This window comes from Primulina eburnea, chromosome 16 (assembly GCF_022965805.1).
Source record: "Primulina eburnea isolate SZY01 chromosome 16, ASM2296580v1, whole genome shotgun sequence".
In the NCBI taxonomy this organism is placed as follows: Eukaryota; Viridiplantae; Streptophyta; class Magnoliopsida; order Lamiales; family Gesneriaceae; genus Primulina; species Primulina eburnea.
This window is the reverse complement of record NC_133116.1, coordinates 14,738,917-14,754,718: the sequence shown is the minus strand read 5'-3', so window position 1 is coordinate 14,754,718 and position 15,802 is coordinate 14,738,917. Positions and strand designations below refer to the sequence as shown.

At 39.7% G+C, this 15,802-nt stretch overlaps 1 non-coding gene across 1 annotated transcript; it reads left to right on the top strand.

Annotated features, from left to right (window-relative positions):
• The first annotated feature begins 10,185 nt into the window (after positions 1-10,185).
• On the top strand, positions 10,186-10,292 carry LOC140817614 (small nucleolar RNA R71). The gene has a single exon (XR_012114827.1). It is a non-coding gene; the product is annotated as a small nucleolar RNA R71 (small nucleolar RNA).
• Positions 10,293-15,802: the final 5,510 nt, after the last annotated feature.

The window sequence follows — 15,802 nt, the reverse complement described above, 5'->3', positions numbered from 1 at the left end:
TAAACTAAAACAAACTAATATGATGTATGAATACGATTCGAAACCAACACTAAAAACACGTAAAAACGAGTCCTATCAACCCCCTCATACTAACCTTTTGCTCGCCCTCGAGTAAAATAGGTTAAAGCACGAGATTCTAAACAGACAAAATAAACACGAAATAACCAACACAAGAAAAAGTTAATGGTGAGTTAATAACTTTATGTTCATGCCTCAGTAAATTTTTTCCACATCATAATCAAGTCATTTCACAAATAAATACTCTTTCTCATCTACAAATAAGTCTTGGCACTAATTCGAACGTGTGTGTGTGTCATGGTGGGTCTAGTCATTCGTACGTCAAATAGATCAATCGTCAAGTTATGCAAGTCACTCAATCAACACTTCAATACAAATCTCACTAGCATGCATCCCCGTTTCCATTCATCACTAACCATCATTTTGAACTTTAGTTAATTTTTTAAGTGCATAGAAGGGTGTCGAAAGGAAAGAAACTAAGCTCAAGTGGCGAAAAGTTGGGAGTACATCGATCATTTTCATTGTGCAATTGTCAAGACTGTGCGTCTGACTTCCTCGACTCCTTACATCTCCAACTTTTAGCCTAGGAATAGAATTTCATTCTTTTTATTTTCGGCTCCCCCTCACCTTACATCTCCTTTTTTCCCAAAGTTCTTTTTACAAGAACTTTGTTGTTTCAACATTTTGATGCACAATTTTCACACATGTACTCCCTAGGCTAAAAATATATCTTTTTGGATTATAGCTGGTTAGAAGTACTGTATTTGAATTCAGGGTATTGACAAGGGGGCATATGTACAGTTCAAGGTCAGTCAAATGCTATCATGCACGACCTCAATCAGTGACTTATTTCCACGGGTTTTCATGCTAAATCAATTCATACGTGATGTCTTTCAAGTTAACCAACAAGAATTTCAAATTTCATCATTATTCCTACAAAATTCTAGGCCCCACACATATGTGCTCAAAAAGTTCAAAATTTGCACCAAAACTCATGTTTCAACAATCCAGAGTATCATTCATGCATTGACCCAATCAATATTTCTCAAAGCAACATCATCATCGGCTCATAAATCATGTCAACTCACCATAAACGACTCACAATCTAACAACGAAAATACAACGACTTAAAAACCCAAATAACAAACTAAATAACTGAACAAACAAACAAAACAAACTACCCGACCACAAAAACTTGATCGAGCAAAACTTGCACAGTGAATGGTCCCAAAATTTGTTTTATATATGAAAGCTCGATTTAAATATCGCAAGTGCACGATAGTCAAGTTATAATAAACGTACGTGAATACGAGTATCGATCCACAGGGACTGCGTTACAATAATTTTTTATTCTCAATTAAAATTTCTTTAGCAACGATAAAGTGGTTTGGTAATTAAACTAATGTAAATCAAATAACTAAAAGAATTAAAGCACAAAGAGAATGTATGCAATAATGCAATGATTAAGTTGGATTAAATCAAATGAAAGATGACTTTGTTGGGAATTATCAGTTCACCTACCACTCGTGTTTTAATAATTACCCTCGACTCTTACTCGTGCATTCGACGGAATTCCCTAGACTAATCAATATACTCTGTCGAGCTATATTAATACTAATCATAAACATGCAGTAATCAAGTGTCCTCAATTATTTAACAGTTTAAGATCGCCTTACGTTCTATGGAATCCTCTAGCTTTTATCCGGGTGAACTATCACTATCGACACGTACCCAATTCCGTATGTCTACTAAAATTGTAAGGCCGAGGTTTATATTATGCGATCCTATTGTTAATTAGTCTGTCGACATCGTTAACAACATGCAATAATCAAAGGAAGATAGCTAGGCTTCGCTTGAAACAAGAAATAACAATAGCATAAACAAATCACTTGTAAAAACGTCAAGAAATAATGTTAAACAACGAGTACGGGTAGGATCCCCTCAAATCCCAACAAATTTAGAGTTTAGCCAACCAAATTCATACTAGAAATCAACAATCTATGCAAGAGAATAAAATACTGAATAATAAAATACTAAATATGACGATGGAAGATGGCTGCGATGCTTGGAATTCTCGAGTTCTTCGAAAGTCTTCCTTACTCCTCGCCTTCTCTCCCAGAAAAAATGATGAAAATATGATGAATAATCCTCCCAGAGGCGCCCAATCTCGTGTATTAGGTTAGTGGTCTTGGATAGAGTCCATGAAAATAGAAACAAATCTCGCAGAATCTTGCTGGATCGCGTGACTCGCTAGGGCGGTAGGTTTTGACCGCTGGGGCGAGTGACTCTCGAATAAAAACTTTGAGCCTTCTCTCTAGTCTCGCTGGGGCGGCCACTTTTGACCGCCGAGCGAGAGATCTTCTGTTAAATTCTCTTGTCCAGGCTAGCAGTCTCGCTGGGACGGTCAGTTTTAACCGCCCTAGCGAGAGGTCTTCTGTTCGATATCCTCGGTAAGGCTAGAATGCTCGCTGGGGCGGTCAGTTTTGACCGCCCTAGCGAGGCTTCTTCGTTGTTGTGCCCATTTTCTGCCCTATTTGGTTCCATTCCTTCAAAATACCACAAAACACACGAGATCAGTCATATGCTAAATAATGCAAACAAAATGCAAGAATAAACTAAAACAAACTAATATGATGTATGAATACGATTCGAAACCAACACTAAAAACACGTAAAAACGAGTCCTATCAACCCCCTCATACTAACCTTTTGCTCGCCCTCGAGTAAAATAGGTTAAAGCACGAGATTCTAAACAGACAAAATAAACACGAAATAACCAACACAAGAAAAAGTTAATGGTGAGTTAATAACTTTATGTTCATGCCTCAGTAAGTTTTTTCCACATCATAATCAAGTCATTTCACAAATAAATACTCTTTCTCATCTACAAATAAGTCTTGGCACTAATTCGAACGTGTGTGTGTGTCATGGTGGGTCTAGTCATTCGTACGTCAAATAGATCAATCGTCAAGTTATGCAAGTCACTCAATCAACACTTCAATACAAATCTCACTAGCATGCATCCCCGTGTCCATTCATCACTAACCATCATTTTGAACTTTAGTTAATTTTTTAAGTGCATAGAAGGGTGTCGAAAGGAAAGAAACTAAGCTCAAGTGGCGAAAAGTTGGGAGTACATCGATCATTTTCATTGTGCAATTGTCAAGACTGTGCGTCTGACTTCCTCGACTCCTTACATCTCCAACTTTTAGCCTAGGAATAGAATTTCATTCCTTTTATTTTCGGCTCCCCCTCACCTTACATCTCCTTTTTTCCCAAAGTTCTTTTTACAAGAACTTTGTTGTTTCAACATTTTGATGCACAATTTTCACACATGTACTCCCTAGGCTAAAAATATATCTTTTTGGATTATAGCTGGTTAGGAGTACTGTATTTGAATTCAGGGTATTGACAAGGGGGCATATGTACAGTTCAAGGTCAGTCAAATGCTATCATGCACGACCTCAATCAGTGACTTATTTCCACGGGTTTTCATGCTAAATCAATTCATACGTGATGTCTTTCAAGTTAACCAACAAGAATTTCAAATTTCACCATTATTCCTACAAAATTCTAGGCCCCACACATATGTGCTCAAAAAGTTCAAAATTTGCACCAAAACTCATGTTTCAACAATCCAGAGTATCATTCATGCATTGACCCAATCAATATTTCTCAAAGCAACATCATCATCGGCTCATAAATCATGTCAACTCACCATAAACGACTCACAATCTAACAACGAAAATACAACGACTTAAAAACCCAAATAACAAACTAAATAACTGAACAAACAAACAAAACAAACTACCCGACCCCCTCATACTAGAGTTGTGCAATGCCCTCATCGCACAAAACGAAACAGACACGAAAAACAATAACAACTTATGAATTCAAATGCAACAATAGAAAATGCACAAGAAAAAGAAAGGGGAAACAGTGAACTCCCCTGATCAAAACTCCTCCTCCTCATCATGCTCAGGTGGTGGATTGCCCTCGTCAGCTGCAGGCGGCATAGGATACGTGTACTGGAAGTGGAAAGGTGGCGGGTATGCTGGAACAGGCGGCCGGCCGGAAGTGTCTAAGCCCAATTGAGTCGAGATGCCCTGCACCAAGTACTCGATGTTCAGAGTGTGGGCTTGGTCGATGGCCTGATAATGAGTTTGGTAGGTGGCCCAAGCGCCCAACTCGTCGACTCGGTCTCGAATGGCACGGCGGCGTGGCTGCGGTGGTGGTGGATGTCCGAAGACCGGAGGTGGTGGAGCGGCTTGCACGTGACCGTAAAATACATCAGCGGGCAGCTCATCCCGTCTCTTCGCGTACTTGGAGGTATGAAGAGCTTCATCGATGGCTCTCAGTGGCGGTAGCCACTCATCATCGTGCGCGAAAATCACACCCGCGCGGGCACATAGCTCAGTCATGATAGTGGGGAAATAAAAGGCTAAATTGTTGCAATTGATACAGATAGTCAGCTGCCCGAATATGAGTTTGCCCACATCAATCGGCATCCCGGTATAGATCGCATAAAGAACCACCGCCCTATCCCGCTGTACATCACTTGTATGCCCTACCGGCATCAGTCTCTTCGATAGAAAGGCATACCAAAGTGCCGCCTCCACCTTCAAAAATTTCTCAAGAAACACCGTATACGTTCCCGGCTGCTTCCACGTACTGCCCGGATAACACAATGTGTGAATGATCAGATCGTAATCCGGATTCAGCACCCAAGCCTGGAATACCGAATCATCCACTGCCGGTAAACCCAACAAATCGTTTATCGTTTTAGGATCATATGGGACTTGACGTCCCCTCACCCTAGCCTTATTTTCAGTCCCTTCCGGGGCGTTAGCATAAAACTCACGTACAACCGGCACCACAGCCGCATTCGGTTGAGCTAAAAAATTTGTCCACCCTCGTCCTGCAACTTCTAACTCCTCAAAAACATTATCTAAAATCCACGAAGTACATCCCCTCTCAGGGATTGGTTTTCTATGGAGTTTAGCGTGCTCCCATCGCTCCCTAGCCCTGTCATTCACAAATATAGAGGGGGTGGATCGAGAACTAGAGGTACCGCGGGTTACCTTCGAGCGTTTGGAAGCCATGGTCTGAGATGAGTGCACAAAGGAGGAGCCCGGAGTAGTAGATGTTGCCGGAGCTTGAAAAGAACGGAAGAGATGGCGGCGGCGGCGGCGTAGAGGCGGCGGTGGCGGCGTAGGTGGTAGGAGAGTGTAGATTTGCCCGGAAAAATCGTGTCTTGAGCTTTGAAACAAAGGAGATTCACAAATATACCTGTAAATTGGCAAGAAACCACGTTAATCGCTTCAGATCTGGCGTGGGGGGGCGGAATTTTGAGAGAAAAGTGTAGGGTTTCGAGTGGGAGAGGAGAGAAGTGAGGCGCAGTTTTTAAGTGAATCGCGACTCGCTAGGGCGGTCAAAAGTGTCCGCCCTAGCGAGAGTCTTTCTGTCCGAAAAACTCGAGTGCTCGCTGGGGCGGATACAAGTGTCCGCCCTAGCGAGGGGTTTTCTGTTTTAAAAATTTTTTTGAAAAATTGCGAGTGTTCGCGAGGGCGTTCAGTTTTGACCGCCCGAGCGAGAATCTCTCTGCCCGAAATTCATGAAAAATTTGAACCTCTCGCTGGGGCGGTCAATACTAACCGCCCTAGCGAGGTATTTTCTGAAGAGAATGCAACTACCTAAATGCAAATGATGCGAATGCTAAAAAAAATCTAATTAAAATCAGAATAAGGAGTAGAAGTAGTTCTCAGTTTATAGTCTAGAGCTCGACTTTTCACCCATGTCCTCAACGACTGTCTTGGAGCCGAGTGACTCCAATTTGTGGCTCAATTGTGCCACCAATATAGTGCTTTAACCTTTGGGCGTTCACAGTAAACGTCCCTTCCTTCCCATCATGCAACACCACTGCACCTGATGGGAACACCTCGGCTATAACGAATGGTCCTGACCATCTTGACTTCAGCTTGCCCGGAAAGAGTCGTAAGCGAGAGTTGTATAACAACACCGCTTCACCCACTTTGAATTCTCTTCTTACAATGTGTTTATCATGGGCTCTTTTGGTGCGTTCCTTGTAAGATAGTGCAAGATCATACGCTGTACCTCGGAACTCATCCAACTGACTCAACTGCAACAGTCGTTTTTCACCAAAAAGTAACCTATATGGTGTAGTGCCTACAGGTGTTTTGAACGCAGTACGATAAGCCCACAAAGCATCATCTAACCGAATGGACCAGTCCTTTCGATTCACATTAACCGTCTTTTCTAAAATCCTCTTAATCTCTCGATTGGACACTTCAACTTGTCCACTAGTCTGAGGGTGGTATGGAGTGGAAACTTTGTGGGTGACACCATATTTGCCCATCAGTTTATCAAAAATTTTGTTGCAAAAATGGGTGCCACCATCACTTATGATTGCACGTGGTGTACCGAATCGATTAAAAATGTGTTTTTTCAAAAATTTTAACACCACTTGTGCATCATTCGTGGCACAAGCCTCCGCCTCCACCCATTTAGATACATACTCCACTGCCACCAAAATAAATTTCTTTGTAAAAGACGCAGGAAAAGGACCCATAAAATCAATCCCCCACACATCAAATATTTCACACTCAATAATGTTATTCAAAGGCATCTCATGACGGTTAGAAATATTACCTGTGCGTTGGCATCTATCACAATTGAGAACATACAAACGAGCATCCTTAAAAAGAGTTGGCCAATAGAAGCCACATTCGAGTACCTTAGATGCCGTCCGTATGGGTCCAAAGTGACCACCTACCTCACGGTCATGGCAGTGGTTCAGAATTTGACTGGTTTCCTCCTCCGCTACACATCTCCTTATCATGGCATCTGCACAGATTTTAAACAAAAACGGTTCCTCCCAAAAATAATATTTCACGTCAGAAAAGAATTTCTTTCTTTGGTGAAACGATAAATTTGGGGGAGGTGTGCCAGTGACAAGAAAATTTGCGAAATTGGCATACCAAGGGCACGCATTTACCTCAAACAATTGCTCATCAGGGAACCAGTCATCTATATCAGTGTTAACGCCATTAATTCTAACATCCTCAAGCCTAGACAGATGATCAGCAACCACATTTTCTACACCCTTTTTATCTCGAATCTCGAGATCAAATTCTTGTTCTTCCTTTGACCCAGCACCGCACCAACAGCTGTATCACTAGCATCGCACATTACCTCAAACGGTAACTCCCAATCAGGGGCAGTCAGCACAGGTGCTGTCACCAAGATCTTCTTGAGTACTTCGAATGCCTGCAGACAAGTAGAATCAAAATTAAACTCAACATCTTTCATCAACAAAGAGGATAAAGGTTTAGAAATTTTAGAAAAATCCTTAATAAAACGCCTATAAAAACCCGCATGGCCTAGGAAACTTCGAACTCCCTTTATCGATGAAGGTGGTGGTAGATTTTTGATCACTTCCACCTTGGCCTTGTCGACCTCGATTCCATTCTCCGATACTTTGTGTCCTAACACAATCCCCTCTTGCACCATGAAGTGACATTTCTCCCAATTTAACACCAAATTGCTCTCTTCACATCTAATGAGCACCAAATTCAAATTTTTTAAACATTCATCAAATGAAGAGCCAAAAATAGAGAAATCATCCATAAAAACTTCAAGAAAATTCTCAATCATGTCATGAAAAATAGCGGTCATGCATCTTTGATATGTAGCAGGTGCATTGCATAGACCAAAGGGCATACGCCTAAACGCAAAAGTACCATAAGGGCAAGTGAAAGTAGTTTTCTCTTGGTCCTCGGGTGCAATTGTGATTTGGTTGTATCCCGAATATCCATCCAAAAAACAGTAAAATTCATGACCGGCTAATCGTTCAATCATTTGATCAATAAATGGCAAGGGGAAGTGATCTTTACGGGTTGCATCATTTAATTTCCTATAATCCATGCACACACGCCAACCCGTGACGATTCTAGTGGGAATCAACTCATTTTTTTCATTGGTAATAACAGTAATCCCACCCTTTTTAGGCACACATTGTACAGGACTTACCCACGCACTATCAGAGATAGGATAGATAATACCTGCGTCCAGAAGTTTGATCGTTTCAGCTTTTACTACCTCTTGCATCTTTGGATTGAGTCTCCTTTGTGGTTGTGCTAGAGGTGAGTACTTATCCTCCATTAGGATTTTGTGCATGCAGATCGAAGGACTTATCCCCTTGATGTCCGAAACTTTCCAAGCGAATGCTCCTCTATGCTCCTTAAAGACTCCCAAGAGCTTACTCTCCATATCATCTGTCAAAGAAGAGGAAATAATAACAGGCAGTTTATTATTTTCTCCTAAATATACGTACTTGAGATGTGGAGGTAGTGGTTTGAGCTCCAAAGTGGGTGGCTCCTCTAGGCTTGACTTTTGAGGCATTAAATCTTTTCTATCCCCCAATTCCTCTAGTCGAAGCCTCACTTGCTTTCTCCAAGGTGGAATGGCATTCAAATGAGCTACCATCTCCATCCTTTCCTCGTCCAGCTCGTCCTCCTGTTTTTCAGTAGTGAGAGTAGCCTCCAATGGCTCTTGCAATCCATCCTGCACAAAATCAAAAACAAGAGAATCTAAGACATCAACGCGAAAACAACTATCATCGTGCATTGTGTGCTTGAGAGTATTAAAGACATCAAAAATAATTTCTTCTTCTCCAACTCTCAGTCTCAATTTTCCCTCGTCAACATCGATCAGTGCTTTCCCTGTAGCCAGAAATGGTCTCCCTAGGATTAAAGGCATCTCCAAATCTTCCTCCATATCAAGTACTACAAAATCTGCAGGAAAAATAAACTTATCCACTTTCACCAAGACATCTTCGATAATCCCACGTGGATACTTGACAGATCTGTCAGCCAGCTGCAATGACATCCTAGTTGGCTTGGGTTCACCCAATCCCAGTCTCCTAAACACAGAATACGGCATCAAATTAATACTCGCACCAAGATCACATAGAGCTTTATGAAAATTAATATCACCAATAATGCAAGGTATAGAGAAACTCCCTGGATCTTTTTGCTTAGGAGGCATCCTGTTTTGAACTAAAGCGGAGCAATTTTCAGTCAAGTTCACAGTCATATGATCTTCTAGCTTCCGCTTGTTTGCTAAGATATCTTTCAAGAATTTTGCATAACTTGGCATATTCAGTAAAGCATCAGCAAAAGGAATGTTAATATGCAATTTTTTGAATATCTCAAGAAATTTACCAAATTGTGCATCTAACTTAGCTTTTTTCAGTGCTGCAGGAAAAGGTGGGGGGATAACAATTTTACTCGGTGCAATAGGGGTAAAAGTAGAGTTAGAAGTCTTACCTCCTTGTTGTTCCACCTCATCCTCACCTTGCTTGTTCTTTTCCTCCTTAGACTCAATTGCCTTTCCACTGCGCAATTCCACAGCTTTCACATGCTCTCTCGGGTTAGTCTCCGTGTTGCTCGGCAAAGTTCCTTGCTCCCTATTAGCAATTAACTTAGCCAATTGTCCAATTTGATTCTCTAACCCTTTTATGGATGCATCCTGATTATGAAATCTCGTCTTGGGTGCAGAAATAAATTTAGTCATCATTTGCTCTAAATTTGACTTCTCCTCCCTAGGCGGTTCTGGCTTGAACCCTTGGTGCATCCCATATGGTGGACCTCTTTGCTGGCGATTCTGGTTGTTTTGATCTCCCCATGAAAAGTTTGGGTGATTCCTCCATCCCGGATTATATGTGTTTGAATACGGGTCATTTCTTGGACGGTTCTGGAATACCACTTGCTTTACCGGTGCTCCTTCAGGCACATAGAATGGATTTCCATCTTGGCAATCCTGCACGTCATGCTCACCTCCACACTTATCACAGAAAATTTCTTGCAGACGCATAGCCGATCCACTCGCACTCATCCCATCAATCTTTCTGTTCAAAGCCTCTAACTGTGCTGACACCGCAGACAAATCAGTAACTTGATTAACCCCAGCACCTCGTCTCTGTCTATCAGACTGAGGCTGATAGCTACTAGCAGCCATCTTCTCTAATAACTCATATCCTTCCTCAGCCGTCTTCCTCAGTAAGTTACCACAGGCAGCAGCATCTATCATAGTACGGTTAGAAGTAAGCAGACCGTAGTAGAAAGTTTGAACAACTAACCCGAGAGGTAGCTCGTGGTGGGGACATCTCCTCAACAAGTCCTTATAGCGCTCCCATGCTTCGTAAAGTGACTCAAGCTCATGTTGAGCAAAAGTAGTAATGTCGGCTCTGAACTTCATAGTCTTCGACGGAGGAAAGTACTTGGTCAGGAATGCCTTTGCCATATCCTCCCATGTATTGATAGACCCTACAGGTAAACAATTCAACCACGACTTAGCTTTATCTCTTAGTGAAAATGGAAATAAACGCAAACGAACAGCATCATCAGATACGCCATTAAACTTAAAAGTATCACAAATTTCAAGAAAGTCAGCTATATGAGAATTTGGGTCGTCAAGTGCACTTCCCCCAAATTGAACAGTGTTTTGAATCATCTGAATGATAGCTGGCTTGATCTCAAACTGGTTAGCTCGGATGACTGGTCTCACGATGCTTGGACGTGCTCCATCAAGAGACGGTTGTGCATAATCCATCATCGGAATGCGACGTGGTATCTCAACTTGTCTATTGTCACGCTGTTCCTCTCCACGTTCTTGCTCGTGTCTTTCCATCTGTTCTTTGAGTCTTTGTTGCTGTCTTCGTCTGCGGAAAGTTCTTTCGATTTCAGGGTCAAATTCAAGCTCCACGTCAAGTGATCTTGGCATGCACCACAAGAAAAATCTGCAACACAATGAGAGTATCAAATAAAAATGAAATAAATAATACTAAAGAATTTAAATGAAAAATAAAAAATTGTGAATCAACAGTCCCCGGCAACGGCGCCAAAAACTTGATCGAGCAAAACTTGCACAGTGAATGGTCCCAAAATTTGTTTTATATATGAAAGCTCGATTTAAATATCGCAAGTGCACGATAGTCAAGTTATAATAAACGTACGTGAATACGAGTATCGATCCACAGGGACTGCGTTACAATAATTTTTTATTCTCAATTAAAATTTCTTTAGCAACGATAAAGTGGTTTGGTAATTAAACTAATGTAAATCAAATAACTAAAAGAATTAAAGCACAAAGAGAATGTATGCAATAATGCAATGATTAAGTTGGATTAAATCAAATGAAAGATGACTTTGTCGGGAATTATCAGTTCACCTACCACTCGTGTTTTAATAATTACCCTCGACTCTTACTCGTGCATTCGACGGAATTCCCTAGACTAATCAATATACTCTGTCGAGCTATATTAATACTAATCATAAACATGCAGTAATCAAGTGTCCTCAATTATTTAACAGTTTAAGATCGCCTTACGTTCTATGGAATCCTCTAGCTTTTATCCGGGTGAACTATCACTATCGACACGTACCCAATTCCGTATGTCTACTAAAATTGTAAGGCCGAGGTTTATACTATGCGATCCTATTGTTAATTAGTCTGTCGACATCGTTAACAACATGCAATAATCAAAGGAAGATAGCTAGGCTTCGCTTGAAACAAGAAATAACAATAGCATAAACAAATCACTTGTAAAAACGTCAAGAAATAATGTTAAACAACGAGTACGGGTAGGATCCCCTCAAATCCCAACAAATTTAGAGTTTAGCCAACCAAATTCATACTAGAAATCAACAATCTATGCAAGAGAATAAAATACTGAATAATAAAATACTAAATATGACGATGGAAGATGGCTGCGATGCTTGGAATTCTCGAGTTCTTCGAAAGTCTTCCTTACTCCTCGCCTTCTCTCCCAGAAAAAATGATGAAAATATGATGAATAATCCTCCCAGAGGCGCCCAATCTCGTGTATTAGGTTAGTGGTCTTGGATAGAGTCCATGAAAATAGAAACAAATCTCGCAGAATCTTGCTGGATCGCGTGACTCGCTAGGGCGGTAGGTTTTGACCGCTGGGGCGAGTGACTCTCGAATAAAAACTTTGAGCCTTCTCTCTAGTCTCGCTGGGGCGGCCACTTTTGACCGCCGAGCGAGAGATCTTCTGTTAAATTCTCTTGTCCAGGCTAGCAGTCTCGCTGGGACGGTCAGTTTTAACCGCCCTAGCGAGAGGTCTTCTGTTCGATATCCTCGGTAAGGCTAGAATGCTCGCTGGGGCGGTCAGTTTTGACCGCCCTAGCGAGGCTTCTTCGTTGTTGTGCCCATTTTCTGCCCTATTTGGTTCCATTCCTTCAAAATACCACAAAACACACGAGATCAGTCATATGCTAAATAATGCAAACAAAATGCAAGAATAAACTAAAACAAACTAATATGATGTATGAATACGATTCGAAACCAACACTAAAAACACGTAAAAACGAGTCCTATCAGAGTACAATATCAATACACCACTCAAATCAATACTGGATATAATCAGAACTCCGTCTAATTCTGTTTCAATGGCATAACTGCACAGTCTCAATATACCCAGCAATACAAATCAACAGATATCAATTTCCACAACTCATAATCGATAACAATACAAATCTGATATCAAATAAAAATCAAATCCATTCTGAAAATCATAACAATTTTATACGGTATCTGTTCTTCAATCTAATTTCAATTATACGATGTCTAACATCTTAAGAACACCATATATTATTCATGTCAAATTCCTTCAGTATCATATTTTCAAATCATAACAAAACTAAGTAAAACTTACGTCCGGTTGAAGCTCTCGTCAATATAAACACGGTACTGAACTCGGATTACAATTCAGCGCATATGCACGAGACCTACTGGTCTCAACATTTTCTTCTCGGCAGCTCGCGCATATGCACGCACCATCTCCGCTTATATGTGCGAGGTTCTCTGGACTTGGCATAATCTCCTGCTATGCGCGCGCGCGCTCACCTTCGAGCATATGCGCGAGGTCCTCTTCCCATCTCGCGCATGTGTGCGCATCATGTAGCGCATATGCGCGAGGGGTACTATCCTCGCACATAATTCACGTCTTTTCTCGTCTTTCCCGGTCTGATCCTTTCCTTCTATAATCACATCAATTATCAATAAATCATTTCAAATTACAACAGAAAAATTTTCGGGCATTATGTTGCGTGTTTTCTTGATTGCTCGCAAGCGCACGACGTCAAGTTATAGTAAAATTTAATTTCGAGTACAAGTGTCGATCCCACGAGGAATGTATTTCTAAATTTATATTAATGCTTGTAATTAAAATAGTCTCGACTTTATTTAGAATATTCAATTAACAGATTTGTTCACTTCAATAACTAGATTGAAAATAAATTTAATTGTAGTACCAAACAAAGTTGAACAATGATGGAAATAAAGATCTAGATGTCCGATTTCACGCAACTATCCACCATGTGCTATTTTGTGTAGCTATATTATAAATGTCCTTCTTATTCATTAGCCAAGAATTCTATAATTATCTACTCCGTCTCCCGAGTGCTAAGTAGATACTAATTATCTAACAAAGGATTGTAACGTCCCCATCAACAATCTATAATTAAATAACACAATAAGCACTAACTTCTTTTTATGGCTTCAATAGAAATAGATGTCCTCCCGAACTATATAAATACCATTGATGTATTTTTCCCTTTCTTGTTTATAAATTCCCTTTTCCAAGTGATAATTTATAAACATAAGAATCAATCAAGATATGGCCAATAAATTGAAAGCATTAAGATTGGAAAAACACAAATGAACAATAAGAAAACTTATATAGCATAAATCATAAATCCCAACACATGGTTTCTATTTTTGTTCCATCATTCCTCTAGAAATAAAAATTAGTTCATAATAAAAATAACACAACAATACATGAATCTTAAACAAAACATATCAAATAAGAGTAAAAATAAAGAAAGAAGAACTTAGAACAAGAGTTTTGGAGTGTAATGAAATTTCTGTCCAAAATTGTGCAAGAACTTTCCCAAGATCTTCAATCTCTTCTTTGTAGCCTCCACCCTTTTCTTTTGCTCCTCTATGACCTAGATGATGAATAATAGAGGCCTTTTATAGTCCTAGACAAATCTTATACGCAAAACATCAAAGTCAGCAACTCCCATGCGCAGCACACCAAAGTTTCAGAATTTCCGGACTCTGTCTGTGCATGACCGCGGGTGCGGTGTAAGTAGGACCGCGGGTGCGGTCGTGCTTCGCAACAAAAATCATTCTTCAAACATGTGAGACCGCGGGTGCGGTGCTAGGAGGGACCGCGGGTGCGGTGCTGCTTCGGCAGAAAAATCCTTTGCACCTTCTAATTCATCACTATACTACTCCAAATTCTCATTTCTAAGCTTCCAAACTACAATAACAAAAACAACAACAAATCAAATAAAACCTGCTCAAGAATCACAAAATTCCAAGTTAAAAACAAGTAATAAAAGTCCAATAAATTGCACTTATCAAACTCCCCAAAACTTAAGATTTGCTATTCCAGAGCAAAACAAAACAACAAAAACAACCAAACAAATCATGAAATATTTTATAGAACTTGGCCTCAAGATAAATTTAAAACGTTTCATGCATTCACAATTCACATCAATTCAACCACTAGTTCATCCGGATAAAATCATGTGATCAGTTAATTCTCTTAACTTCTAATCTCTTCAACCATGTTTCAAATCATTTTCAATTGATTTCAAATTTTTACAAACACACAACACAAGGTCTTTTTCGGTAAAAATTGGGTTCGACGCAATATTCATTCAAGAAAGGGATACCCAATAAATATTTGATGCAATGAGGTGTGTGTAAAATTGATCAAGATTCTTACTCAATGAAAGTGTTTATCAATTGTCCATAAGCTAGATCCTCCCAATCACTCTCCACTAGTATTTTGGACAACTATGACTAGGTTAATAGGATTTTAAATGGTTATAATGTTAGGCCTCGGTTCATGGCTACAAATAAAGATTAAGAGTTCAAATAAGGGAGTAAATTGAATTTCATCTCTTTTTGCAAACTCCACTATTTCTTTTATCTCCATTTTTTTTATTTATTCATTTCATCTCTTTTTCTCCCCTTTTTCTCCAACTTCATCAATGTAAAATCATTCATTTTTCTTTTGTTTTCTTTTGTAGGAGAATATCACTTGCTTTAATCTTTTGAATTCTTACTCCCTTGAGAAGGTAGGAAATAATTGTATAAGATATTCAAAAGGTTGGTAATTGTGGGATACTTGAAAAAAATATTCGAATGAGGGTCTTTTACACATATTTACGTGTGCCATTCAAATTCATATAAGCTCAAAGAGGTGAAAAATGATAAATTAATTTTATTTGGTAGCTTGAAAGGCTCAATCGATCCAAAAATCACCTAAATCATTCCTAAATCATAATTTGTCCGTATTTCGCCTCGAGTGATGTTTGGATAGTTCTAGACAAAATCTCAATTCACCAACACAGAGTAGAATCTAATCCTCGTGAAAATGGTGTCTCAATGCATCAACCAAATACATATATATTCAAAAAGAAAAGTGCTTGGCTTCCAAGGAATTTCAAAAACACAATTCTTTGTTCATATTGGCTCATAAGGTCTTCAAATGAATGTTTATGAACAATATAAATGTGGGGACCCGGACGCTAATCAAGTTCTTAATCATCATTGGGACTAATTAATCAATTATAAACAGGGTCTAAAATTTTTTCTTTTAATATACAAAGCGGAAACGTAATGTAATTAAATTCAAATTACATATTAAACATAAACATACACATCCT